We start from the raw sequence: 27,776 nt of genomic DNA, 5'->3' as shown, positions 1-27,776 counted from the left end.
AACGTTTATTTTTGAGATAGAGACAGAGCATGAATATATATATATATATATATGTGTGTGTGTGTGTGTATATATATATATATATATATATATATATACCACAATTTCTTTATCCATTCATCCATCAATGAACAATTAGATTGTTTCCATAACTTAGGTTTAGAATTAATACTGTAGTGAACATGGAGCATATAATGAACAATGACCATATATCTTTTCAAATTAGTGTTTTCATTTTCTTCAGATAAATACCAGAAGTTGAATTGTTGAGTTGTGGGATCATACTGTAGTTGTGATTTTAATTTTTTGAGGAACCTACGTACTGTTTTCCATAGTGGCTGCACCAATGTACATTCTCATGAGCAATGTACAAGGTTTCCTTTTCTCCACATCCTTGCCAACACTGGTTATTTATCTTTTTGATAATAGCCACTCTAACAGGTGTGTGGTGATATCTCATTGTGGTTTTGATTTAATTTTTCCTAACTATTAATGATATACAACAGCTTTTCACATGCCTGTTGGCCAACTGTGTATCTTCCTCGGGAAAATGTCTATTCAGAGAGTCTGCCAATTCTTTAATAGGATTGTTTGGTATGAGTTCTTTATATATTCTGAATAGTAGCTTCTTATCAGATATATAATTTGCAAATATTTTCTCCCAATCAGTAGGTCACCTTTTCATTCTGTTGATGCCTTCTTTTGCCATGCTGAAGCTTTTTAGTTTGATATAGTGCCACTTGTTTATTTTTGCATTGGCTTTTCATATCAGATTCAAAAAGTCATCACCAAGACCTATGTCAAGGAGCATACCACCTATGCTTTCTTCTAGGAGTTTTATGGTTTCAGGTCTTACATTCAAGCCTTTCATCCATTTTGAGTTCATTTTTGTGTATGGCATAAGATTGTCCAGTTTCATTCTTTGCATGTTTCCCAGCATCACTTGTTAAAGAGATTGCCCTTTATCCTTTGTATATTCTTGGCTCCTTTGTCATAAATTAATTAACAACATACACCTAGGTTTATTTCTGGGCTCTCATTATGTTTCATTGATCTATGGGTCTGTTTTTATGCCAATACCACACTCTTTTAATTACCATATCTTTGTAATAGAGTTTGAAATCAGTAAGCATGATGCCTCCAGCTTTGTTCTTTTTCAAGATTGCTTTGGCTATTCAGGATCTTTTATGGTTCCAAACAAATTTTAGGGCTGTTTGTTCCATTTCTGTGAAAAACACAATTTTGATAGGTTTTGCATTGAATCCGTATATTGCTTTGGGTAGTATGGGAATTTTGAAAATATTTATTCTTCCAATCCATCAGCACAGAATATCTTTCCATGTATTTGTGTCTTCTTTAATCTCTTTCACTAATGTCTCATAGTTTTCAATATACAGGTCTTTCACCTCCTTGGTTAAATTTATTCCTAGGTATTTTATTCTTTTTGATGCAATTGTAAATGCAATTGTTTTCTTAATCTCTCTGAATGATAGTTCATTATTAGTGAATATAAATGCAACAAATTTGAAAAGTATTAATTTTGTATCCTGCCACTTTATTTATTAATTCTAAAAGTTTTCTGATGGAGTCTTCAGGGTTTTCTACCTATGATATCATGTCATCTGCAAATAGTGGCACTTTTACTTTTTCCTTTTATTTCTTTTTTTTATGTATTTATTTTGAGAGAGACAGAGACAGCACAAGTGGGGGAAAGCCTTCTTGTGGCTTCTTTGGTTTTGGTATCAGGGTAATGCTGACCTCAAAAAAATGAGTTTGGTAGAGTTCTTTATTCTTCTAATATTTAGAAGAGTTTGAGAAGGATTGGTGTTAACTCTTCTTTGAATGTTTGGTAGAATTCACCAGTGAAGTTATCTACTCCTGGACTTCTATTTGTTGAAACATTTTTGATTACTGGTTCAGTTTCCTTATTTAGTAATTGTTTGTTTGTTTATTATTTAGTAACTGATTGAGTAATTGGTCTGTTTGGGTTTTATATTTCATCATGATCTAGTCTTGGTAAGTTGTATGTTTCTGGGAATTTATCCATTTCCTCTAAGTTGTCCAGTTTGTTAGCATATAATTGTTCATAGTAGTCTCATGATCCTTTGTATTCTATAGTTGTAACATCTCCTTTTTTGAGGTTTTTTTTTTTAATCTAAGTCCTCTCTTTTTTTTTCGTGGTGAGTCTATTTAAAGGTTTATTTATATAGTTTTTTAAACAAAAAATAATTGTTTATCTTTTAAAAGAAACAGCTCTTACTTTCATTTATCTTTTCTATTACGTTTTTAGTCTCTATTTCATTTATTTCTTGTCTAATCTTTGTTATTTCCTTCCTTCTACTAACTTTGGGCTTTATTAATCTTCTTTTTTCTAGTTCTTGAGGTGTAAAGTTAGGTTGTTTATTTGAGACTTTTCTTGTTTCTTGAGGTAGGTATATATGCTATGAACTTCTATCTTAGAACTGCTTTTGCTGCATCCCATAAATTTTGGTATGCTACATTTCCATTTTCATTTTCTCAAGATATTTTTTTATTTCCCTCTTGATTTCTTCTTTGGCCCTTCGGTTGTTCAGTAGCACACTGCTTAATCCTTACATGTTTTGTGAATTTTCCAGGTTTTTTCATGTAATTAATTTCTAGTTTTATACCAGTGTGTCAGAAAAGATGCTTGATATAATTTCAATTATTTAAAATTTTGTTAAAATTTGTTTTGATGGCCTTGGAAAAAGGTTCCATGTGCACTTGAGAAGAATATGCCTTCTTTTGCTTTTGGTTTGAACATGCTATAAATATCTGTTAAGGCCATCTTGTGTAATGTGTCATTTAAGGCTGATGTTTCCTTATTGATTTTTCTGTATGAATGATCTATCCATTGATGTAAGTGGGATATTAAAGTCCCCTAGTATTGTATTGCTATCTCTTCCTTTAAATCTGTCAAAACTTGTTTTATATATTTAGGTGCTTCTATGTTGGATGCACAAATATTTATAAATGTTATATCCTCTTGTTGGATTGATCCCTTTATCATAATGTAATGATCTTCATTGTGTCTTATTACTGTTTTAAAATCTATTTTATCTGATGTAAGTATAGCTACTCCAATTTTCTTTTTGTCTCTATTTGCATAGAATATGTTTATCCATCCCTTCACTTTCACTCTGTGTGTGGACTTACATCTAAAGTGAGTCTTGTAGGCAGCATATAGATGAGTCTTGTTTTTTAATCCATTCAGCCACTCCATGTCTTTTGATTGGAGAATTTAGTCCATTTACATTTAAAGTAATTATTGATGGGTATGTGCTTATTGCCATTTTGTTAAAATTTTTAACTTTTTGTAGTTCCTCTCTGTTCGTTTCTTCTCTCACTTTCTTCCTTTGTGGTTCCATAAATTTCTTCAGTGGTAGGCTTATACTCCTTTCTCTTTATCTTTTGTATATTTACTATCAGTTTTTGCCTTGTGGTTACCGTAAGGCTTACATATAACAACTTATATCTATAGCAATTTATTTTAAGTTGATAACAACTTGTTTGATCCCACTGTAAAGTCAGCATTATTACTCTCTCCCTCTGTGTTTTATGTTTTTGATGTCATATTTTACATCTTTTCATCTTGTGTATCCCTTAACTCATTACTGTAATCATAGTTATTTTTACTACTTTGTCTTTCAACCTTCAAGCTAGTTTTATAAGTCATTAATCCACTACCTTTACTATATACTTACCTGTCCAATGATATTTATTCTTTCATATGTGTTCTTGTTTCTAATTACCACTCTTTCTTTTCAGCTTAAAAAAGTCCCTTTAACATTTTTAGTAAGACCAGTTTAGTGATGATGAACTCTTAGTTTTTGTTCATCTGGAATATTCTTTTTCTCTCCTTCATTTCTGAATGACAACCTTGTCAGGTAGAGTATTCTTGATTGGCTGTTTGTTTGTTTGTTTTTCCAGCACTTAGAACATATCATGCCACTCCTTTCTGGCATATAAAGTTTCTGCTAAAATATCTGCTGATAAGAGAGCCTGAGGGGCTCAGTCAGCTAAGTGTCCAACTCTTAGTTTCAACTCAGGTCATGATCTCCCATTTCATGAGTTCAAGCCCCGCATCGGGCTCCTCATTGATAGCACAGAGCCTGCTTGGGATTCTCTCCCCCTCTCTCTCCCTCTCTCCACCCCTCCCCTGCTCATGTGTCTCTCTCTCTCAAAATAGATAAATAAACTCAAAAAAAAGAAATTTAAGAAAAATCTGCTGATAGTTTTATTGGGGTTCCCTTGTATATAACAAGTTGTTTTCCTTTTCTGATTCTCATATATAGAATCCAATATTAAATTCACAGTTAATAAAAATTATACTGGTTATACATAAGGCAACTATAAGCCCTGGTTTGTCTAGATTACACTTGGTTTCCCAGTGTAATTTTCCCTGTTCATTCACATCAATGTCCTGGTTTAGGTGATTGACTATATATCACCTACTTACACTGTAATCTGTGACAATAGAAAAGGCAATTTCATGGTACATATGGTATAAAGCCCCTAAACTTCTTTAAAAAGCCAAGTTGGCAGGGGCACCTGGGTGGCTCAGTCAGTTGAGCAGCCAACTTCGGCTCAGTTCATGATCTCAGGGTTCATGGGTTCAAGCCCTGCGTTGGGCTCTGTGCTAATAACTCAGAGCCTAGAGCCTGCTTCCATTCTGTTTTCCTCTCTCTCTGCCCCTCCCCTGCTTGCACTCTGTCTCTCTCTAAAATAAAAAAACATTAAAAAAAATTTTAAAGCCAAGTTGGCAGAAGCAGATTCATGTCTGACTTGAATTTTACCAATAGCTAAAATAAATTAGAATCTATTCTAATCAATTGTGTCCAAATGTTCTATAAATTGTATATGACAAGCTTTCCAAAGGCATGGAATAATATATCCTACATAGCTATCTGGTATCAGACTAAACTGTCACAGACTATCTTTAAAAATTTATTTGAGTCAATATAATAAATATAGCTATCTATTTTGAGTACTTTTTAAACACAGTTTATAAAATTTCCTAATGGAGAAAACATTTTCTTCTAAATTTGTTCAACAATGGGGCACCTGGGTGGCTCAGCTGGTTAAGCCTCTGACTCTGGACTTAGGCTCAGGTCATGATCTCACAGTTCATGAGATTGAGCCCTGCATCAGGCTCTGTACAAACAGCATGGAGCCTGCTTGGAATTCTCTCTCTCCCTCTGTCTCTGCCCTTCCCCTGCTGTCTCCTTCCCTCTCTGTCTCTCAAAATAAATATTTTAAAAAGAAAATGTAAATGTGTCCAATACTGCATTTTATAAATAGCATCAAGCCTTTTCATCATATACAGTGTCTTCCATCTGTAAAATAGGAACACTATTATTGCTAAATAACCAGGTGGAAAGAATATAACCATTAGTAAATGCTTTGGGATAAAAGTGCAAATTCTTATCTGTATCTACTTTGCAGAGACATGAAAGCAAAATAGCTACACAGAAAAAGTACCTAAAATATTCTTTGCTTACAGCCATCTCTAATTCAAAACATATTATGGAGTTTCTACTATTTGCCAGGAATATGCACATTACATTTGTAATAGACTTTAGCTCTTGTTGGCTTGCCATCATAGCTTTATCTTGGTTCTAGCAAGCCCCCAGTTGTTTAGGATCTACTGTTTCTCAACCTCAGTCTGTGCTGCTGGAATGAGCTCCAAAAGAAAAGCATGTGAAGCATGAGAGAGGCCTGATATAATTAATGTATTCCATCCTCCTGGTCATACCAGTTTGTCTGGGGATGGACAAACATGTGACTCGTACCAAACCCAGTACAACTAATCAGAACTAATCTCTGAAGCTTTTCCTAAACAACCACTCTTTTCCACTATACTTAAACCTAAGAGGATACAGGGATTTAAACTACTACAGCCAAATTGTTCCCATATCAAGCCTGAGACTGACACCAACACAGATGAAAGAGACACAAATCATGTAGAGAGAAATACTGGGTCCTGATTTCCTATGAGGTCCCCTGCATCCAGCTGTACCTAAATGTCTTCCCCTTGACTCTCCCTTCACATGAACGAGTAATTTCCCATTTTTTGTTTTTTGCCCTTTGCAACTTAAGAAACTAAAGACAACTAATTAAAGCTTGTATTTCCTTTTCCTTTTATTTCTGTATATCTTTTAACTCTTTACTATCTCTTCAATAATCATAAAGTCAAGTTAGTCTTCATAAGAGAAACATTTATTGTTGCAACATTATTGTCAACTATATAAAAACCAAGTGTTTCAAACTCATTCTCCAAATGATTGTTTTTAGTCGTGATGATGATTATTATGATCATACATCCTCAGGAGGACTTAGTTGACTCTTACAACCATTTAATAGCCTTTTAAAAGTTATAGATGCTATTTAACCATTAAACACAGCATCTATCATTAGACTGATTAGTTTAATTACTCAATAAGCAGACAATTAACTACCACTTACAGAGGAATATCCTAGAATTTTGTTTTATTGGATTGTTCTAATGCCATGTGTACAACTCCACCAAACTAGAAGAGTGTCATAAGCTTTTATTAATAAACTGCTAAATATATCACTTTTCTGTATTTCAGTTATTAATACAATTACATTACAAAACTAAACTTTCTTTAGCAAATTCTTTGATATAAAGTGAATAAAAGCAAGACATTTAATGTCCCATATAAATATGTTATTAAAATACCATAAAAATTCAAAGGGGTGCCTGAGTAGCTCAGTTGGTTAAGCATCTGACTCCTGATTTTGCTCAGGTCACTATCTCATGGCTTTTGAGAGCTGACAGCATAAAGCCTCCTTGGAATTCTCTCTCTCCATCTCTCTCTGCCCCTTCCCAGCTCACATTCTTGCTTTCTCTCAAAATAAAAAAAGTTTTTTAAAACACCATAAAAATTCTAAGCATTTTATTTTTTAAAAGGCATGAATAGATTTAAAATTCTATCTAACTTAAATAACAGATTAAGAATTTACAGGAGGGGGAATTGAATGAAGATGGTCCTATATATATGATATACAGGAAAGTTTTAAGAAAATTAATTCTAAGAGTTCTCATCACAAGGGGAAAAATATATATATTATATTATTTTTCCCCTTGTGATGAGAACTATATTATAATATATATATTCCATCATATATATGTATTTCCTAGGAGATGGATGTTAACTAAACTTACTGTGGTATTCATTTTATGATATATATAAGTCAAACCATTACATTGTATACTCTACACTTACACAGTGCTACGTATCAATTATATCTCAATAAAACTGGGGAAAAATAGAATTTACAAAATTAAATCTCAGACACATTGGTAGAAGCCTCATTTATTTCTTCTCTTCTTCCCTGGAAGTCTCTCCTCAATTAATGCTTATTTACTTTAGCAGAAATGAGAAGCAAAGTTGGAAGTTGAAGAAGAAAAGAAAGCTAACATATATCAGCACCATCTATTTCAGGCACAGACTTTGCAGTAGATTAAAAATGGCCACGAATGCTTTGCAGCTCTTTCTATCAAGGAGTGGAGTCTATTTCTCCACCCCTTAAATCTGGGTGACGTTGTGACTTGCTTTCACAAGTAGAATGCCGCATAAGCAGCTCTGAGAGCTGTAGGCCTTGCAGCTTTCAATCTCGCCCTCTTGGAATGTTGTGACGCATGAACAGCTTTGAGCTAGAAGGGCCCCAGAGGAGAAACAAGGTAATCCAAGTGACAGCCAGACAACTGCCAGACATTTGAGTAAAGCCATCTTAGACCATCCAGTCCCTACCAAGCCACCAATGACTGCTACCATAGAATGGAGCCCAGGAGAGACCAACAGAAGAACCACCCAGTTGAAGCCAAGGCCAAAGTTCTGATCAACTGTTGTTGTTCTAAGCCACTAAATTGGGGTGGGGAGGGGCTTGCTTTCAGCAATAAATAACTGATACAGTACTTTACATGGTTATTTCACGTACTCTTAGTAAGAATCCTGTGAAGTGAACCAGGGCAAACCCAGGTTTTGTGAGGCATAAAGTTGATGCAATTTAGAGTGTTCTCCTTAAGAAAAATAGCACACATTATACAAAAATAAGAAAATACTACAAAATGATAAGCACAAAGGACATAAATATTTAGCACTATACCCAAAAATGTCCATAGCTACTCTAATGCCACCCCACACAAGGGGAAGTGTGATAGAAGAGAAATCAGAACAGAAAGAGGCTTAATAAAAACATGTGACAACCGGGGCGCCTGGGTGGCTCAGTCAGTTAAGCGTCCAACTTCAGCTCAGGTCATGATCTTGCGGTTTGTGAGTTCAAGCCCCGCATCAGGCTCCGTGCTGACGGCTCAGAGCCTGGAGCCTACTTCGGATTCTGCGTCTCCCTCTCTCTCTGCCCCTCCCATGTTCATGCTCTGTCTCCCTCTGTCTCTCAATAATAAAATAAAACGTTAAAAAAAAAATTTTTTTTAAAACATATGACAAGGGAACACATGGCAGGTGCCCTTCCCAGGTGGTTTCATTAACTAAGTTTCACTAATTTCACAGGAAATTCACTTCAACAGTTAACATTACTAATCCATCTTGCAAAGAGGAGCTACAACTCTGAGTGGCTGTCACTTGTCTCAGGTATGGTGGATGGTGGGCTGAAGAGCCAGCATCTGAGCTCAGATTCTTTTGTTTCCAAAACATGAGCTCTTTGCACTACTCTATGTTTTCATTTTTACCTTGTGATCTACTCCACACCAAGTTCTATATCAATTGAAAACACTTCTACTTCAGTATCCCCAAGTATGCCCATGGAAATGAAAGCTCTCCAAAAGAGCCCATCTAAGCATTTCTCATTCCATGAAGTATGCTCAACAGTCTTATGAAGCAGGGGCAGGAGGACCTGCCTTCTCTGATTAGATGAAGAAACTGCAGAGTGAATGCCCTAAACAATCGGGGACTCTTTCAGCTTCCTTTCTTTCAGGATCAATTACTAGATGTCAACTTCCTCATAGGCAAAGTTATAAAGTGCCAAAAACACTGAGTACAGCTATCTTGTTCCCCTACCAGGTATATGCCATTGCCACTGCACCTCTCTATTCATTTCCTAGAATGGTCTCCTCATGCCTGATCTATTTATATCAAGTCCCTACAAGAATATATCCAAACTTGCCTATGTAGAATAAGCCCTAAATGAAGCCAGATTTTAAAAATTTCTAATCCTTCTTTGTCCAGCTATATCTACCACTACTCCCTTTCCTTCCAAATGACCTCCACTAAAATTTGGTGAATCATTACTACAACCAGGAAACCAGATTTCTTCTCATTTAACATTTACATAGGCTGTTTGCATTGAATTCCTAGCTTTTCACCTCAGTAAACTAATCCAATCAGCTGACCATTTGTTTTGCACCTCAGTGTCAAGGTCAGAAGTCCTGATTGCCAGTTATGCAGTAGTTGTTCAATGTACCTATTCCTATCGGAGAACAAACTTTCTCTGTAAGGTTTAACCTTGGGAGAAAAATAAAGTTGCTGAGGAAAATAGCTGCAGCTCTCTGCAGAGGTTGCACTGGTGGTGATTTAAGAGCATGCCAGGCAGCCTGATGTAGCACAAAGAATGAAGGAAGGGGTCAGAGATTTCAACTAGCCACCTGCCATCTGAGTCTCCACCTGAGATAGTTGGTCCAGGTGACCTTTCTAGTCCCTTCAGCTGTAAAAGTCTATGAATCTACTACTGACTTTCTCCTTTATCCTTATAGAGTGATGTTTTTTTTTTTTAAATGTTCAATTTTCAATAAATACTTTTAAAGTATGGGAATGCTAAATATGCAACCTTCTCAAAGTTGGACCACTTTGAAAAAACTTCAAACAGCCTCGACAAAATGTATTTCGACAAATAGTTTAAAGAACAGTTTAATGTAAGTAATAAATGCTAAGTCATACTGCAAATAATGGTGAAATCTTTATCTCTAGGTTTGTTATAGAAACTTGGCAACAAATCAATGAAATGTCCTTTAAAGAGGTTTTCATATTTTATATGTTATATAAGCCACTGGGCTAGCTGTAATTCTTCAATGTCCAATTAAAATATTCCAGATCTAAACTTCAATAAAATTCCAAATGATTTAAATAAAACATCATCTTTGGTCCCTGGCCAAAAATTCATTTTTATGTCATTTGTAACTGCATATATACAATAAATGAAAAATGTTTTGACAATAACATTCTGTTCAAAATAAATGCTTTTCTTATTTTTTTACATTCCTTCCATGCATATGTAGCTTTTGAGAGATTGTTTTTAAAAAGTAACATTCATAAAACTATCACTGTAGTAACAATAAGCCAAATAGCATAAATCCAAGAACATATAATGCTAAGGAAATGTTAGCATCATTCTCCTCTAACATATTTCAACTTTCATCTTGTCTTTTTTCACCTGAGAGACCTTTAATCAAGAAAATCCATTTCCATCTCATTTATAGATTGCCTTTACATGGTTTATATGACCATCAAGAGAGTAAGGGAAAGTTGCATCACAGCATTACCATGGCCTATTGTGCTGGGCCTATTAACCTCTAAGGAGTCCATGAACTTCTAAATTTATATACAAAATACTGTGTATATATGCATTTTCTCCAGGATCAATACAATGAAAAGTACAATTAATCAACCAAATCCAAATTGCTTGCTGTGCTTTGAAAGGTTAGTTCATAATCACCTTAGAAGGTAAGGCTTATGCAATGGGAGATAATTGTTGGTGACTCTTGCTTAGATATGACTGAATTATCTTTTAGATCAAAAATAGACAGCTAGACTAAAACAGATACCCCTACTAAGTAACATTCTGAAATGATATTATTTTATTGTCAAATTGTGCCATTTGAACAACTGGTTGAGAAATAGAGGTTATCCAGGACGTTTATAGTTCAGTGATCAGAAGCAGAGCTGTTGATAAATTAGCCACTGAATTAGGCATTGGTTCTCCAAATCAGGACTCAGCTGAAGCAGTATGAGCCATATTGAGGAAGACTAAATAGACTGACCCAGTGGGAAGATATTTTGTCCTTGAGTGAAGAACATCAAGCAGACAAGTCTATGTAGGCAACCAGTAGCGTTAGATAAAGGTCTGAGTAACTAAACTCTTGGCATTAGCAGGATGTATTAGCAGATAAATTAAAACCCAACCAACTAGGCAGTTCCAGAGAAACCAAGTAGGAACCGAAGCCCAGAATAACTAGACTACCAGATAAGGTGGAAGGAGGGCAATAATAGAAAAGTTTTGGTCAGAAGGAACAAGAAAAAAGTCTATTATCAGAATCAGACAAAGCCATCGCAAAACCGATGGAAAATTGATTTCTTGTGAACAACCAGATTCAATCCCTGACTAAAAACAGTATTGTTACCAAAACCTAAAATATGGCAGAACTTACAGGTGTAGATTAAGTGGCTTCAGCTCTGAAAAAAAAAAATAGCAGTGTTGAGAAAGCTAAAGTGAAGAGAGGATTTAGTCAGATGGAGAAGAAGGGGTAAGCATTTCAAATGAGAGGAAATTAATGTCAGGTGCCAATCAGAAGCACTGATGCAAGGAAAGACCTTATTCTCCTAGTCCAATGCTTAGTTTATCAAAATTCTTTCCACATTTTCCTTAAACTAAATAAGGAAATCAGCTTAACTGACCTGAATAGTTCTGAGTTTTTATTAAGTTATTTGCTCCCAGGATATTAGCTGAAAGAGGGTCTCAGCTACCATAGAGATGTTTATCCTAGTGCCTGGCCAATTCCATTATCTAAAAGAATACTCACAGCCATAAGACTGGCTGCAAAAGTTGTGTCTTTATCTTAAACACAAGTAATTTTCAGAATGGTATTCAACTTAAGCTCTAAACCAAGAAACCTAAGAGGGAGGAAAGCATAGCATTTTATTAATACGAAAAAAAAGTGACATGGCATCCAATCGAGCCACTCCATAATTAACTCAAGTAGATCTTGACTGCTAGTAATTTCAGGCCTTTAAATAATTCATATCTACCCACCTTTTCTCCTTCACACTTATGTTCAAAAATAAACCTGTCTCTTCTACATTTCAGCAAAAAAGTATAGTCTACAAGTCCTACTATACAAGGGTCATCCCTGTATACAAGTTTTTATATTAGGTGCATATAAACAATTCCTGCATATATAAATTTCAACATAATTTGTGTCATCCAGACAACTTAATTTCAAATTCTTATAAGATACACCTTTTCAAGGACTGTAACTCTTAATAAAAGCTAATTTTAAAGGATTTTTTTTTCCTGGGAGCTAAAGCAGCATTAGCATTTAAAAGACTGACATGAATCTGAGGTAATTTAAGGTAAAAATGGCCCATCTCCTTCCTTTAGAAATCTAGAGACTAGGCTGAGGCAGAGAGAGGCCCCACTCCGCAAGAAATCAATAAATGTTTAGAACTCCTGGACTGACTTGGTGCTTCACTCGTTAGGAAAAGGTAGAGTTAATCCACACCCCACACTGTGGTTAGCCTAATGCATAAGAAGCCCATATTGTTCCAACCTCATTTCAGTTCAGAATACCCTATTTCTGCAACAAATATTTTCTGCATACCTACTTGTGCCAGGAATTGTGCTCAGAGCTAAAGATGAGCTGCTGGGGTGCCTGGGTGGCTCAGTTGGTTAAGCACCGACTCGGTTTAGACTCAGCTCATGATCCCATGGTTTGTGGGACTGAGCCTGGAGTAAGGCTCTGTGCTGACAGCATGGACTCTGCTTGGGATTCTCTGTCTTCTCTCTCTCTCTCTCTCTCTCTCTCTCTGCCCCTATCCCCACTCTCACATGGTCGCACGCTCTCTCTCTTACAATAAACATTTTTTTAATTAAAAAAAAAATGAGGTGCTGAACTGACAAAGGTCCTACCTTAATGGAATCTCCCAGCATTCACCCCCAGTGAACGTTAACATTTCAGATGCCAGGGCCCAGAGTAAGTCACCAAAATTTCCAAATGATTCTGCTGCAGGTGGTCTTTTCGACCACACCCTGAGATACTGGTCCAGATAGAGCTCCAATATAAGTCCAGAGAGATTCTATATATGTCCTTCACAGCTAAATCCCCAGCACCGAGCACATAGTAAATATTTTAGTATGTATTAAATGAATCTACAAGCAGGAGATGGAGGAATGAAGAGGCAATCCTTATACAATAAGGTAGGTAGCGTTTTATATTATTATAAACTATAAAAAGAATGAAAGGGAGCATGTAACACAGCTCAGGGAGAAACAGGGCAACTTCAGTCCCTGAGCTAGTCTTGTGAGTAAGTGGGAGGGAGCCTGCAAGAGAGGATATTATAGTGGGGCAGCAAGAACAAAGACAGGTGATAAACAACAAGGTTTGGGCAGAAAATACACTTATCACTGCTATAGTCTCTTGAGGCAAGAAATGATGCTTAAGTTTCACCTATATTGTCTCTAACCTTACCCCACTTCAGAGGAAGGATTATTATTCCTATTTTACGAATGAGAAAGTGAGGCTCAGGAAGATTAAACTCGTTTTAGGAAACAGTCTGCCAGTGTCATGGACTGAAAGCTTCTGTTCCCCCAAAATCCATATGTTGAAATTCTAACCCCCAATGTGATGGTGTTTGGAGGTGGGCCTTTGGGAAGTGATTAGGTCATGAAGTAGAAGCCTTATGCTTGAGAATAGTGTCCTTATAAAAGAGAGCACAAAGAGATAGCTCTCTCTCCCCATCCACCATGTGAGAACACTAAGATAGGAGTCTGCAGCCAGGAAGAGGGCCCTTACAAGAGTCCAACTGTCCGGCATTGTGATCTCAGACTCCCAACCTCCAGGATGGTGAGAAATAAATTTCTATTGTTTATAAGATACCCAGCCTCTAATATTCTGTAATAGCAGCCCAAACTAAGACAGGCAGTGCCTCAGAAAATTACACACTGAATTACCATATGATCCAGCAATTTCACTTCTGAATATATATATACATGTGTATATATGTATATACGTATATATATATACGTATATATATATATGCAAAATAATTGAGAGCAGAGATTTGAAAAGATACTGGTACACCATGAAAAGATATGGTACACCCATATATACGTATATATACGTATATATATACATATATATATATATATATGCAAAATAATTAAGAGCAGAGATTTGAAAAGATACTGGTACACCCATGTTCACAACAGCATTGTTGACAATAGCCAAAAGATGGAAACAATCCAAGTGTCCATCAACAGATGAATGGATAAACAAAATGTGATACATACCTAGAATGGAATTCATCATTCAGCCTTAAGAAAGAAGGAAATTCTGATATATGCTACAACATGGATGAACCCTGAAGATATTTTGCTAAGTGAAACGAGCCAGTCACGAAAGAACAAATAGTGTATGATTCCACTTAATGAGGTATTTAGAGTAGTTAAATTCATAAAGAAAGAAAACAGAATAGTGGTTGCCAGGGACTGGGGGAGGGAGGGAGGGAGGCTTGGGGACTCTGTGTTTAATGGGCACAGAGTTTCAGATAAAACAGTTTTGGAGATGGATGGTGTTGATGGTTATGCCACAGTATGAATGTACTTACTGTCACAGAACTATACACCTAAAAATAGTTAAAATTGTGAATTTTGTTATGCCTATTCTACCACACTTTTTTAAAAGGGTTTTTGGGGGGGCGCCTGGGTGGCTCAGTTGGTTAAGTGCCAGACTTCTGCTCAGGTCATGATCTCACAGTTTGTGGGTTCGAGCCCTGCATGAGGCTCTGTTCTGACAGCTCAGAGACTGGAGCCTGCTTCAGATACTGTGTCTCCCTCTCTGTCTGTCCCTCCCTTGCTTGTGCTCTGTCTCTTTCTCTCTCTCTCTCAAAAAATAAATAAGCATTAAAAAAAATTTTTTTTAAGGTTTTGTTGTGTTTTTTTGTTTGTTTGTTTGTTTTTTTAACGTTTGTCCTAGTGGCTGCACTGGGATTGAAGCACAGTTCTGTTTCCTAGACAGACTAACTAGTTTCATCCTCAGGGCCAAAATAAAAGAGGTTTTTAACGAGTTCGGCCAGAGCTACCAACAACCCCACTACCTTAGAATCATAATATTAATTATCAGTGACTTGCACTCACCAGCATCTCTGTATGTATCTGAATATTGAAGAAAAAAATCAGTCAATGCAATGATGAAATTTTTAAATGAAAAGAAGCAATGCAATGCATTAATCCTGAAAGCAAACTGATTTAAAAGGATGGTTACAGACTTTCATCTCCTCTTTTACTCTACCATCAATGCAGATGAGTGAGCCTATTAAGTGCCACCTACCCTTTAATCCCTACATATACAAAGACTTATTCAAAAGGCATAACAAGCAGATAACAATTACAAAGGTGGTAGAAGAGTATGTAGCCCCATGACACCCAGAGTCAGGACGGGCACTCTGCAGCTGATGTGTCGGTCTGGCAAGCAGGGCAGACTGCTGCACTCAGTGGTGCCATCCCCCGGCATCCTCCCTGCCCCCTCTCCTCCCCTTCCCTGCCACATGGCAGCTGTGCAGCTGGGGGGTGGGGGGGGTTGCGAGGAACTGAGAAGCACACTGCCTTGAACGACATTTTTGCCCTCATTCTACACGCTGTTATGTCTCTCCTACCTCCAACGAACACCACCCAGTACATCAAAAACACGGCCAAAGCCATCACTGAATTCATTCACTGCATTTGCTACAGCTTCCAAATACACAGCAAAATCAAATGCCAACTATCCTTATTTACACATGAGGGAAGTGTCATTTGGAAGTTGTTCTACATTCACCTTTCATTGCTAATGGCAAATCCAAATGCCAGGCCATGAGCGATTTTTCACGTGGCCTCACACTAGTGCAGAAACTCTCCTAATATATAATTGTCAGAACTTAGGGGAAAGGGAGTCAGGTGAATGGAGCCAGGTACCAGTTCTCCTTTTTCACCTTGTGTAGGTTTAAAGGCCCTTTGAACTTCATCCAAAGCTGTAACCCCTCCTACTCTCCTGGCCTCCCCTGACATGCCTTTTTTCGAACCAGGACCACCAGGTAAGGGGTGGGAGACGTGAAGTTGCTCCCCCTGGAGCCACTGTCTTTTCTTCCCTACTGCCTCTGCTGCTTTTCACCACTTTCCCTCATTCTTGTCTCTTCTGTCACCTCTCAGTCATACCCAGGTTTTAGATAGCACTGGAAAAGTCTTTCTTGTTATGACTTGGATCATGGAAAACATTTCCCAGAGCAAAGACATTAAACAGGGCACCACATTTTCTCATAAACACCAATTGTTTCATGTGTGTTTTCAAATAAAGACCCCTGCAGCAGGCACAACACTGTTTTCCACTGCAACTGGTTAAACAACAGTTCCATCAGTGTGCCATAGAAAAAAATGGCAGGTTGTAGGTTGGTTGTCACTTAATATTCATAAGCCACTTCACTACCAAAAACATCTGTGTTTTTTTTTAATTTCTGTATTTAGAAATGCTCTCAAAGTCTGAAGTTTCCAGAAACCCTATCTTCACATCACAAAAATTATATTCAAATAGAACACATGAGGAAGACCGTGAGTAGCTAGGTATAGCTGTTATATAGACAGTATGACGTATCTTCTTCAGGATCAGATGGGAGAGAAAAGTATAAGCAAAAAGTAACTCTACTGAGTTACTTTACTGTCAATATACATATGGCCTTCCGGTTTATTCTCTTTATAAGACCCATATTTTCATCAAGTACTGTACAATACTAATTTTTCTCGTTCCAAATACTACTAAAAATTGTCAGCTGGTTCATCAGTTCCCATCTTCTGTAAGTGTTCTCTATCTCACACAAACACACATATATGTATTAAGACAGTTTGGCAATCACATATTCTGGATTCCAGGCAGGATTTATACTTTCTCAAATCTTTCCTGCACTCCTTTAAGTTCATATGTTTGGAAAAGAACTTAGCTCACTGTCTGAACTGAGAAAAGTTTAATTACATTGAAGGCAAGGGAATGATGGGGTGAAACAGAGACAGAATGAGATCAATGCCCTAGAACAAAAGGGTTAGAGCTGAATGGAACCTTGGAGAAAATCTGATTCTATCTTGTCATGCTGCTGCTAATGAAGAAACTGCTAAACTTCAGAAAGGTTAAATTACTTGCCAAGGGAATGCCATTACCTGGTAAGTGGGCCAGGCTTCCTGGCAGCCAATATGTGCACACATGTTTGTGTCTAATGGAAGCAATGAAAATTCGGGTGAGAAGGTAATGTCAGATATGCATTACTTCAACAGTCAGTGGCACTTCAAAAGCAGTGAGAGAACTTGAACCAGCGTCTCAAATGATAATCTACTCTCATTTTAATGATCCCTCTGGAGAGGTCTTCCTTTGGCAGATTTTTCCACATTTGCTAGAATTGACTTAAGGCCAGTTCACACCCTAAAAGATGTGTCCAATCTTCTTTATTACTCTTTGAACCCTCTTGAATCCCGCCATGTGAAGTTTCTTCCCCTCTTCCCAGCCCACCCCACCCCACCATGGAATATTTTAAGAAAAAAATATTGTACTTTACAATGTCACCCTTCTAGTATTATGTTTTCCTAAATCTCTTGCATTAAGCCTGCATTACTCTTGAAATTGGAGAAAAAAAATACTGATATATTTTTTTTTTTTTGGGGGGGGACAGAGAGAGACAGAGCATGAACAGGGGAGGGGCAGAGAGAGAGGGAGACACAGAATCGGAAACAGGCTCCAGGCTCTGAGCCATCAGCCCAGAGCCCGACGCGGGGCTCGAACTCACGGACCGCGAGATCGTGACCTGGCTGAAGTCAGACGCTTAACCGACTGCACCACCCAGGCGCCCCAATACTGATATATTTTTAAACCTCTATTACTCTGTATCAACTGGACATCTCATAATTAGTCAGATGGAGATCAGCAAATATTTCTTTAAAATTCAAGGCAAAGTTTAAGAAAGACTCTCCCCACAAATAAAGCTATTTTCTTATCTATTATTGTTTTCTTGTAATTTTTAAATCACCTATATGGAAGAATGCCAACAGTACGGCAAACCTACCGGTCCCTGCATTTGCTTCTCTCTTGCCTGCTACCATCATCCAGGGATTAAAAGTGGCAGGGAGGAGGGTTATACTCTGTGGACTGTGACCTTGGGAACAGAGCCTGGCCTACCCTTCAATTCCCTCAATACCAAATCTTCAGCATCAACTCAGTGAAGCACCTATGGCATGAAGGATACCTTGTAAAATATATCAGAACACAGAGATACACAGACCTACGAGTATACTGTTTGACTGCAGGAGCCATTACCTCTAGTTTCACTAGTTTAACTAGTTAAGAAAGGAATTTTTCTTCTCTTGATTCCTGCTCTATCCCCAGGGCAGGCAGCATTTCTCACGTGTCCATGGCCTTCTATTTCTCCAGGTAAAGATCTGGCTTTCCAAACACCATCACAAGGATCAGGCCCAAACCAGCATGTCTGGTGTTAGCTGGTTTGACGGTCTGCTTGCCTTGAAAAGTCTTGACCTTGTCTGTTCCCATAGCCATTTGTTCTGGTTTATCTTCTCAATCCGCCCTTCTGCAGGATCTGCCCTGGATAACTTTCCACAAAGTGTTTGTTTATTTTCCTCCTCTGTTTCTTTTGTGAACACTGCTTTCCAACAGCAGTTTATTACAGTTTGTAACAAATGATTGTCCCCATTTACATCAAACATACCTCAGCTTAGTCCTTGTCAAATCAACAAGAAAAACCCTCAGAATGGGAAGGCTTCAACAAGCTCACTTTTTACCTCCTTTCACAAGAACCCATTTCTGAGATTCAAATCCTAAAATGTTCTCATTTTATTGGGTGACTTGGATTTCTACGTTTTCTTCTACTCTTTCTTTTCAGAAATCTTAGTCTCTCTCCGTGACTCTTCATCACAAACAGCATGTTCACGTGGAATTTCATGGTTAATGAGTGCCAAACCCTCACCTGGGCCAAGAGGTCTGTGTGCTCCAAACCCAGTGTTTTCCTTTCAATGAAACAGTTCAGAAATTTCAGAAATTCATCTGTTTACGCTGAGCCTACCTACTTTGATCTGACCTAAATTCCCTGGTATACTTTAATACATTTATGTGTGTTAGTAGAATTCATTCATTTCGTTCTATTGTGTGACTACTAAGTAGTTTGGTCAATTTTAACACTTTAGAAGTCTTATTATAGTTTCACTTCATTTAGCTCTCTTTAGAGTCTAGGATAGGAAAAATCATGTTAAGTTGCACAGCTGCACTCTCTGATTCAAGCTACCTAGCAACTGTCAAAATACAACCCAAACCACAAAGGTGTTTGAAGCTGCATGTGAAAGCTTATTCTAAGACAGATACTGCCAACTCTTCTACTGTCTTAAACGCAGCCTGTCATTTCAGCACAAGTACAATGGGGAGAGAGACCTGTGAGTGGGGAGAAGAATTCTGGTGGTCTAAAATGTTTATTTTAAAATGAAAAATGAAATTAAAAAAAAATAATCAGAGCCAAACCATTTAACTCCCATGTTTCAGCAGGAGGAGAAAAATGACTATTAATTGTAGTTCTTCCAAATGTCAGTATCAGTGGAGATGTGTCTTCACAGAAATTCACAGAAATTGAAATATCTATTTCTTTGGTCAGAGTGCTTAATCCCATTCCTGAAAACTCGTTTTTCAAAGTTGCCTTGGAAGGAAAAGTGAAAGATCATTTACTGACTGCATTTCTGGGGAACTATAGTTACATTATGTTGTCCAGAGGTAAAATAAAATTCATTCTCACTATAAAAATAAAAATATCTATTGTGGGACTCCTGGGTGGCTCAGTCATTTGAGAATCTGACTTTTGATTTCAGCCAGGTCATGAATCCAGGGTCGTGGGATCAAGCTCCATGTTAGGCATGGAAGCTGCTTAAGATTCTCTCTCTCTCCCCCTCTCCCTCTGCCCTTCTCCCCTGCTTATACTCTCTTTCTCTCTAAAATAAAAAATTTTTTAACTTGAAAATGTTTTACAAAACTATAAAATTATATATATATCCATTGTGTGAAAGACCACTAGAAACTGGTAACAGTAGTTGCCTCTGCAGTACTGGAGATCTGGGGCTTACTCATATTATATTATTATATTTATATTATATCATATTATTACATTATATCAAATTTTTTCATGTTCACTTGTTACTTTTGCAATATTAAAACAAGCATTAAGAAATAGACTGACTTGAATGTTGCACAGGTTTAATGAGATTATCCCCCTGGGCTCAGGAATGGAAGTATATTTATGTTGGTGCCTGCAGATAATCACAGGTTCCTACAGTAAACATTCCTCCCCAAGTACTTTCTGACCATACTTAAGAAATATAGCTTTTCTCACTGGGAGTACTGAGAAAATAAACTGGAGTTCTATTTTGAGAATTCAAAGTACATACCATTCATGCAAACCAAAGTACACACATTTGCTCAATGACCCAGCCCTCTACTTCATAGTTATAAAATGTGGAAAAAGAAGCCATAAGCCTCATACCAGCAGTACAACTGCACAATTCCGGAGATCTTTCCCTAAAGAACAGGATATACTTTTCATCATCAATATATTAAACCCATAAAACATCTCTGAGGGTCTAGCATCTATATATGGCTCTGCTTTGCCAACCTTTATCATCAAACCACTACATTTATGCAACTTTTCTTCTTTGCCTTAAATATTTGCACTAATTCTTTCTTATCAATGTAAAATTAAATTAGGAAATAATTATTTTGTAAATTGTGGAGCACTAAATGCATCACAAAATATCTTACCTTTAATCCCAATTATACTGAGCTCTTTACTGAATTTGTCAGCTTCTTAAGGTCTAGGGGGTGTTCTCTTATTCATGTTTGTCATTCTCCTGACTAAACTATATACTCTTCCTCAAAGGGAGGAATTAGAGCTCCTATGTCATTTTCTTTCCTTATATCTTGATTTTTTATCTTATGAAATTTTTACAAACATTAAATGATTCAAATCTGAAAACAAGGCAATACAAATTGACTGCTTTTTAATCGCTTATAGCCTATATATGCAGCACCTAAACATTCACCTATCTGCCTTGAGCTGAACAGAGTTATGAATCTATATCTATAGCTACATCTATGCATATATCTCTATCTCTATATCTATCTGTATATTCAGATCTATACATATAGCTACCTCTCTACCTATCTATACATGGTCTCTGGATCCAGACATACATATGAGCCTCTATCCTCTCCTTCCTTACTTTGCATACATTTTACAAGAGTTTCTTTATCGGGACTCTCCCTTTCATTGGAACTTGTTTGAAATAAAATTGAACAGCTTGAGCTGTGCCAGAATCTCTTACTCACCCATCCTCAGTCTTCCCATAATACACAAAGCAAAGTATCTTGAAAGAGTGGGCTTCAATTGACAAACAGAAGCGAATGAACAAGCCTACATTAAAATTCAGATTTGGGGGCGCCTGGGTGGCGCAGTCGGTTAAGCGTCCGACTTCAGCCAGGTCACGATCTCGCAGTCCGTGAGTTCGAGCCCCGCGTCAGGCTCTGGGCTGATGGCTCAGAGCCTGGAGCCTGTTTCCGATTCTGTGTCTCCCTCTCTCTCTGCCCCTCCCCCGTTCATGCTCTGTCTCTCTCTGTCCCAAAAATAAATAAAAACATTGAAAAAAAAATTTTTAAAAAAAAATTCAGATTTGAAAACATAAAACATATTTTATCTCACCGATGGTGTATGTGGAAAGATTTCTTAAGCTGACAAAATTGAAATTATTTTCTCACCAAAAGGTTGCTATTTGCATTTTAATCAGCCAATGAAGTTTTGCAAAATCTCTGAAGAGGAAATACCTTACTGATGTGATATGAGAAAAGTAAATTGGATGCAGAAAAGCTTCTGAAGAAGGTGAACCAAACTATCTTCAATTCATCCAGAAGTTTCAAGCTCTGTTTTCGAAATGCTGCCAAACTTCAGGGTGAAATAAGGAAATTTCCTTTCCCCTCTAGCCAACTACTTAATTTACCTTTCTTAAGATACATTCTTTCCGTAAAAATCTAGAGTCTTTTGTATTTAAAGATGACCTTGCATTTTTATTATAATATTTTGTAAACAGAGAATGGTCTTCTGCTGCCAGGCTTTAAACAGTTCTTGTAGAGAAGAAAAATAAATTCAGTGTTTCTGTTTATATTTATTTTCCTAGAATTCATCTCTAATAGTATTTCTAGCTGTACTCTACAAAAGCTAAACACACACACACACACACACAGGAAAAGAAAAAGAAAATGCAGCTTTGAAACATACTAATGCAATTCTGTAAAATAATATATGAGTAATTTTTCTGAATAGTCTAACTGGCTTAAAGGACTCCCTAGAGATATGAAATATAAAACTTGCTTCTTTAAACATTTTACTCCATAATGCACTGTATTCTTGAATATCATATTAAGGTAGCTTGTTAGAATTATTATTTAGAGCGTTAAGTCCGTTTGACATGAACTCTGTGACTGTACTATTTCTCATTGTTGTTTTCAAAGTTTTTCATAAAACTACCCTGTACACTATTGACAGGTAGATTATAAATAATAAGTCTGTGTTAGTGAAATGTTTTTCTTTTTAAGTATTTAGCGTAGTGTTGAAAAAGACTGTCTTCAAAAATAGATATAAGAAATAATGTGGTATTCAACATATCTTTTATAAAAGTTGACAACAGCATTAGGGATTCAAACTGAAGAGAATGGATATATAAGGCAATACTGAATGGTTTTCTATTTAAATGTATATGAACTAAAACAATGGATTGTTCCTTTTTACAATTTTACTAGTTGTCATATTTTGAAGATAAAGTAAGTTCCTAAGAGAATTCTTAGTGGCCTCTTCGGATGAATCAGGGAACAAATTATTCACAGATCAATTACAACTGAACCCTTGGTTCTACTGTGGGTCAGGATGTGGCCCACCTTTGGCTCAGGTTACTGACATATCCATATAGAACCAAGTCAGTTCCTGTACTGCCAATTCCATCCTCCCCTTTGAAACAGGAAGAGTACCCAGCAGAAGCTCCACTGCTACTCAGCCCTTTAAGTCAAATGTCAACCATTCTGTGATGCATATGTTTATATTTCCTTTGAACAGTGTCCCCAGACTTAGGTCCTAATGGTATAGAAGTACTTAGCATAAACAGAAGGCTTTTTAAGAGTTTTTCAGTTCATGAATTTTTTTCTAAAAGAAACTGAAAGCATACTTCTATTCTTTGTGACCAAATATGTCTCAAGTTAGAAAGTCATTCATCTGAAAATCTCAACATTATCCTTTCCCAAGGCTAAAATTGAGGAAATAACTGCTATCTAGATTTCTCTGCCTCTAAGAAGTAAAATTTAAATATTAACAATGAAAAACATTAGGACTCTCATGATTCATTAGTTGCTTAAGTGCATTTCTTTGGAGAAGCTAAAAGCTCTTCGAATGTAGAATTACATGGGCCTTTCCTTATCTAAGTGAAGAAAGCAAAAGGCAGTTTATCAAACTCCACCTTTTGAGAGAACCAACAGGAAACTAAAATCCTGAAAGATGACTGGCCAGCATTGCAAGTAACAATAGAATTAAAACATATTCACAGATCCTGGGGTGAGCTTCTGCAAAAACAACTGTCTCCTCTAAGACCAGTTTCCATACTAGGTATTTTCACCTTTAACTCAACCTACCAATTTAAGCCACTCAGAAAAGAAACCTTATGCATCACATACAAATTTAAGAATACAAGAATTACTAATTCCATGGCTGTATTCAATTCACTAATGACATTTTGTTCTTTAAAAAAGTCACAGATTATAACAACTTTTGAAAAATGTAATTTGAGTGAAGAAGCCCTCAATTTCCAACAGAAATATTGCTACTGTTTCCCTTCCCTGGTGATGCTAAATTGCATAACATTCTAACTAGGAGAGGAGCACCTGGCTGGCTCAGTCTGTAGAGCATGTGACTCTTGATCTCAGGGTCATGAGTTCAAGCCCCACATTGGATATAGACCCTACTTTAAAAAAATTTTTAATAATAAATAAATAAATAAATAAATAAATAAGATGCCTGTTTTCTTCCATTTTCAATATGGAGCAAATGTTCCTATGATAATTAAAGACTGACATAAGCTTTTGGAATAAAACCCCCAAAATTTTCCCACAATGTAATTTTAGCTAACCATGTTATCTTCTAACTTGTGTATTGAAATTCTCCACTTACTCAGTTGATTCAATGGTTCATCCCCTGGACACTACTGCAAGCCTTTTTTCGTCCACCCACCTCAATTCTATTTCTCCATCTCCCATCCTTACATTCCCCCCTTAATGCAGCCAAGTTAGATTTTTGGCATCCATCTGTCCAGAGGAAATGATGAAGATATGCAACCTGAAGTGCACTGAGCTTGGGGTGCAATCTTAATTATATTCCCGATGCCCTTCAAACAGATTCCTCTACCTTTAAGAAGCCAGTGATTTTGAGAAAATGGCTAAGCAAGTGGAGACCACAGGGAGAGGTAGAAACTAAAAACTATTAAACTTAATCAGTTTGTTGAACACTTTTAAAATACACTTACTACTTAGGGAGTGAGGTTTATAAATTGTGTCAACATTGTATTTTTTTTCATTAATGTGTATAAACCTTTTACATAGCTTCCTCTCCCATCTTTTGTCATGAGACCCAGAGCCTCATTTAAATTAGGATATCCTGTCTTCAACTCAGATACAACATGGGTAGAGGCTAAATTGTCATCTTTCTCTCAAAACCCATGCCCCTGAACTTACTGAACTAAAACCTTAAACCTTAATGCACCGGTGGGCCTCCCTTTCCAAGGAAATTGTACACCCTTTGAGGGAAGACACCATAATTTAAGCTTTTTAAAATCCTTCATAGAAACCATCTTTAATACTTTACCATAAAAAGGTGCTAAGTAACTATTTGTCAATACTTAAAAATAGTTAAGTATGTAACTTAACAATATAGGAATTTGTCTAGTGTGTACAACTTGATTATTTGGGCAGTTTAACATATTCTTTGATTCCTGTAATACAGAAGACCTGTTTTATAAATCTTTACCAGAACTAACAACATTTTGGCAAACTTAAGTTAAACTTCCTTTTATTTCTTCTATATGTTCTAAGATGGAAATGACAAATAGTAAACAAGACAAAAGAACATGGATTGTTTTCAAACAGGATAATTTGATTAGGAAAAATAGAGAATGATTTAAAAAAAAAAAAAAAAACACTGACCAAAAGTACCTAAATTAACTCACTATTTACTTTTCAACTGGCAATAGCTAAAAATTTTGTTTTTATAGATATATTAAAACACTTTTTAAAACTTCAATTTGAGGGGGTACGTGAATGGCTCAGTCAGTTAAGCTTCCCACTTTGGCTCAGGGCTCAGGTCATTATCTCATAGTTCGAGTTCTACCCCACATTTGGGCTCTGTGCTACAGCTCCGAGCCTGGAGCCTGCTTCAGATTCTGTCTCCCTCTCTCTCTGCCCCTCCCCCGCTCATGCTCCCCCCCTCTCAAAAATAAATAAACATTTAAAAAGTTTTTTAAAAATTTCTATTTGTGATATGCAATAATTTGCAATTTCTATTTTCCAAGGTAAAAAAAAAGTCATTTGTAACCTATTGAAACCAGATGGAAGTAAGTAGATCTGAATTCATAATACCTTAATATTAAACTATTTTTTACTAGCTCTTGCAGAAGTCACTGAAATGAATTAATATTTTAAGAACATTCTATATCTGTGATAATATTATTTATTAAATGCCTAAAATGAGCAGATGCTTTATATACATTATCTCATCTTTGCCCCCCCCCAAAAAAACAGCACAAAAATTACCAGTTCCATTTTAAATTTTTTTAAGTGTTTATTTAACCATGGGATCATGACCTGAGCCAAAGTTGGCAGCTTAACAGACTGAGCCACCCAGGTGCCCCTCTAGTTCCATTTTGAAGGTGAGGAAGCTGATACTCAGAGAAGTCAGACAATTTAATCCAGATGACAAACTGGAAAATGGCAGAAAGGGTATGACTACAGTCCCAGATTTTTCCCATTTTCTCATGCACCTCCTATTAATAGTGGGTATCAATTTTTAACACTATTAAGAATGACCTTCACAAAATCAGAGACAGAAAGTGCAAGGATGGTGGCCAGGGGCTGGGTGCAGGAGGGAATGAGGAGTTACCGTTAAATGGGTAAAGAGTTTCCATTTGGGATGATGCAAAAGTTCAGAAGATAGACAGTGGTGATGGTTGCACAATAATGTAAATGTACTTAATGTCACTGAACTGTGTATTTCAAAATGGTTAAAGTGGTGAATTTGTTATGTATATTTTACCACCATAAAAAATACAGCATTCAACATCATACCCATTTTGTTGATTTCCTACAAATCTATACTTTTAATACAGAGTTCAGAAGACTTTAAAATCATGGACATTTCATGGGACACCTGGGTGGCTCAGTCGGTTAATCTGCCCACTTTGGCTTAGGCCATGATCTGGAAGCTCATGAGTTCGAGCCCTGCGTGGGGCTCCATGCTGACAGCTCAAAGCCTGGAGCCTGCTTCAGATTCTGTGTCTCCCTCTCTCTCTGCCCCTCCTCCACTTGTGCTCTGTCTCTCCTTGTCTCTCAGAAATAAATAAAACCTAAAAAAAAAAAAAAAATCACGGATGTTTCAGTTAAATAATTGTCATGATGGGATATATAAAAATAATTTGAAGTGCAGGTTGAAATAATGATAAACATTTTTAAATGCAAATATTGTTATCACTGCAATTGATATTTTTATACTACTATTAGAATCTCATTAGATTCTTTCACAAGTTTTGTGTTTTTTTTGTTGTTTTTTGGGGTTTTTGGGGGGTTTTTTTGGTGTTTTTTTTTTTTAATTTTTTTTCAACGTTTATTTATTTTTGGGACAGAGAGAGACAGAGCATGAACGGGGGAGGGGCAGAGAGAGAGAGAGACACAGAATCGGAAACAGGCTCCAGGCTCTGAGCCATCAGCCCAGAGCCCGACGCGGGGCTCGAACTCACGGACCGCGAGATCGTGACCTGGCTGAAGTCGGATTCTTAACCGACTGCGCCACCCAGGCGCCCCGTTTTTTGGTTTTTTTTTAATGTTTATTTATTTTTGAGAGTGAAAGAGAAAGACAGAGTGTGAATGGGGGAGGGGCAGAGAGCAAGGGAGACAGAATCCTTAGCAGGCTCCAGGCTCTGCGCTTGTCAGCACAGTCTTGTGGGGCTCAAACTCACAAGAGGTGAGATGGTGACCTGGGCCAAAGTTGGACACTTAACCGACCAAGCCATCCAGGCGCCCCTCACAAGGTTTGTTTTTAAAATATAAAATATAAACTAGGAAAAAAAAACTCAGAAAAACATTAGTCCATTTACTGCTTAGCCCAATATCACTGTGTTCATATTAATTAGTTATTAAGCCCTTTATCATCTTTCTAAATAGTTCCTAGTCTGTTTTTCTATTATTTAATCAAATTATATCCTTCTCTACTCTTCAATATTCTAAATTGGCATTACTACTGATTATTCTTATGAAGAAAGTTTCCATTACAGCTTAAAAAAATGTTAAAAAATAAAAATCAAGCCTAAATCATTTCATTCAGAGATTATTTTTAATGAGTATAGCTTGCAATGTTTTCATCTTTGTATTTAAGAAGTTCAAGCTCTAAGTCTTTTATGACTATTAGATTTTATGCATTTAT

The 27,776-nt window shown here is 36.7% G+C and overlaps 1 protein-coding gene and 1 long non-coding RNA gene across 3 annotated transcripts in view; both read right to left on the bottom strand.

Moving 5' to 3' along the window:
• The window catches only part of LOC121030881 (uncharacterized), a 16,784-nt gene extending 14,086 nt beyond the window's left edge, over positions 1-2,698 (bottom strand). The window contains exons 1-2 of the long non-coding RNA XR_005790452.1: positions 2,500-2,698; positions 531-541 (exon numbers count right to left, since the gene is read on the bottom strand). This is a non-coding gene — a long non-coding RNA (uncharacterized LOC121030881). The remainder of the gene's footprint in view (positions 1-530; positions 542-2,499) is intronic.
• The window catches only part of PLCL1 (phospholipase C like 1 (inactive)), a 336,529-nt gene that overhangs the window by 283,628 nt on the left and 25,125 nt on the right, over positions 1-27,776 (bottom strand). The gene's annotated exons all lie outside the window — the stretch shown is intronic.

The sequence above is a fragment of the Herpailurus yagouaroundi genome, unplaced genomic scaffold (assembly GCF_014898765.1).
Source record: "Herpailurus yagouaroundi ecotype Mexico unplaced genomic scaffold, PumYag 140, whole genome shotgun sequence".
Lineage (NCBI taxonomy): Eukaryota > Metazoa > Chordata > Mammalia > Carnivora > Felidae > Herpailurus > Herpailurus yagouaroundi.
The sequence above is the reverse complement of the archived record's forward strand: the minus strand, read 5'-3'. Positions and strand labels throughout refer to the sequence as shown.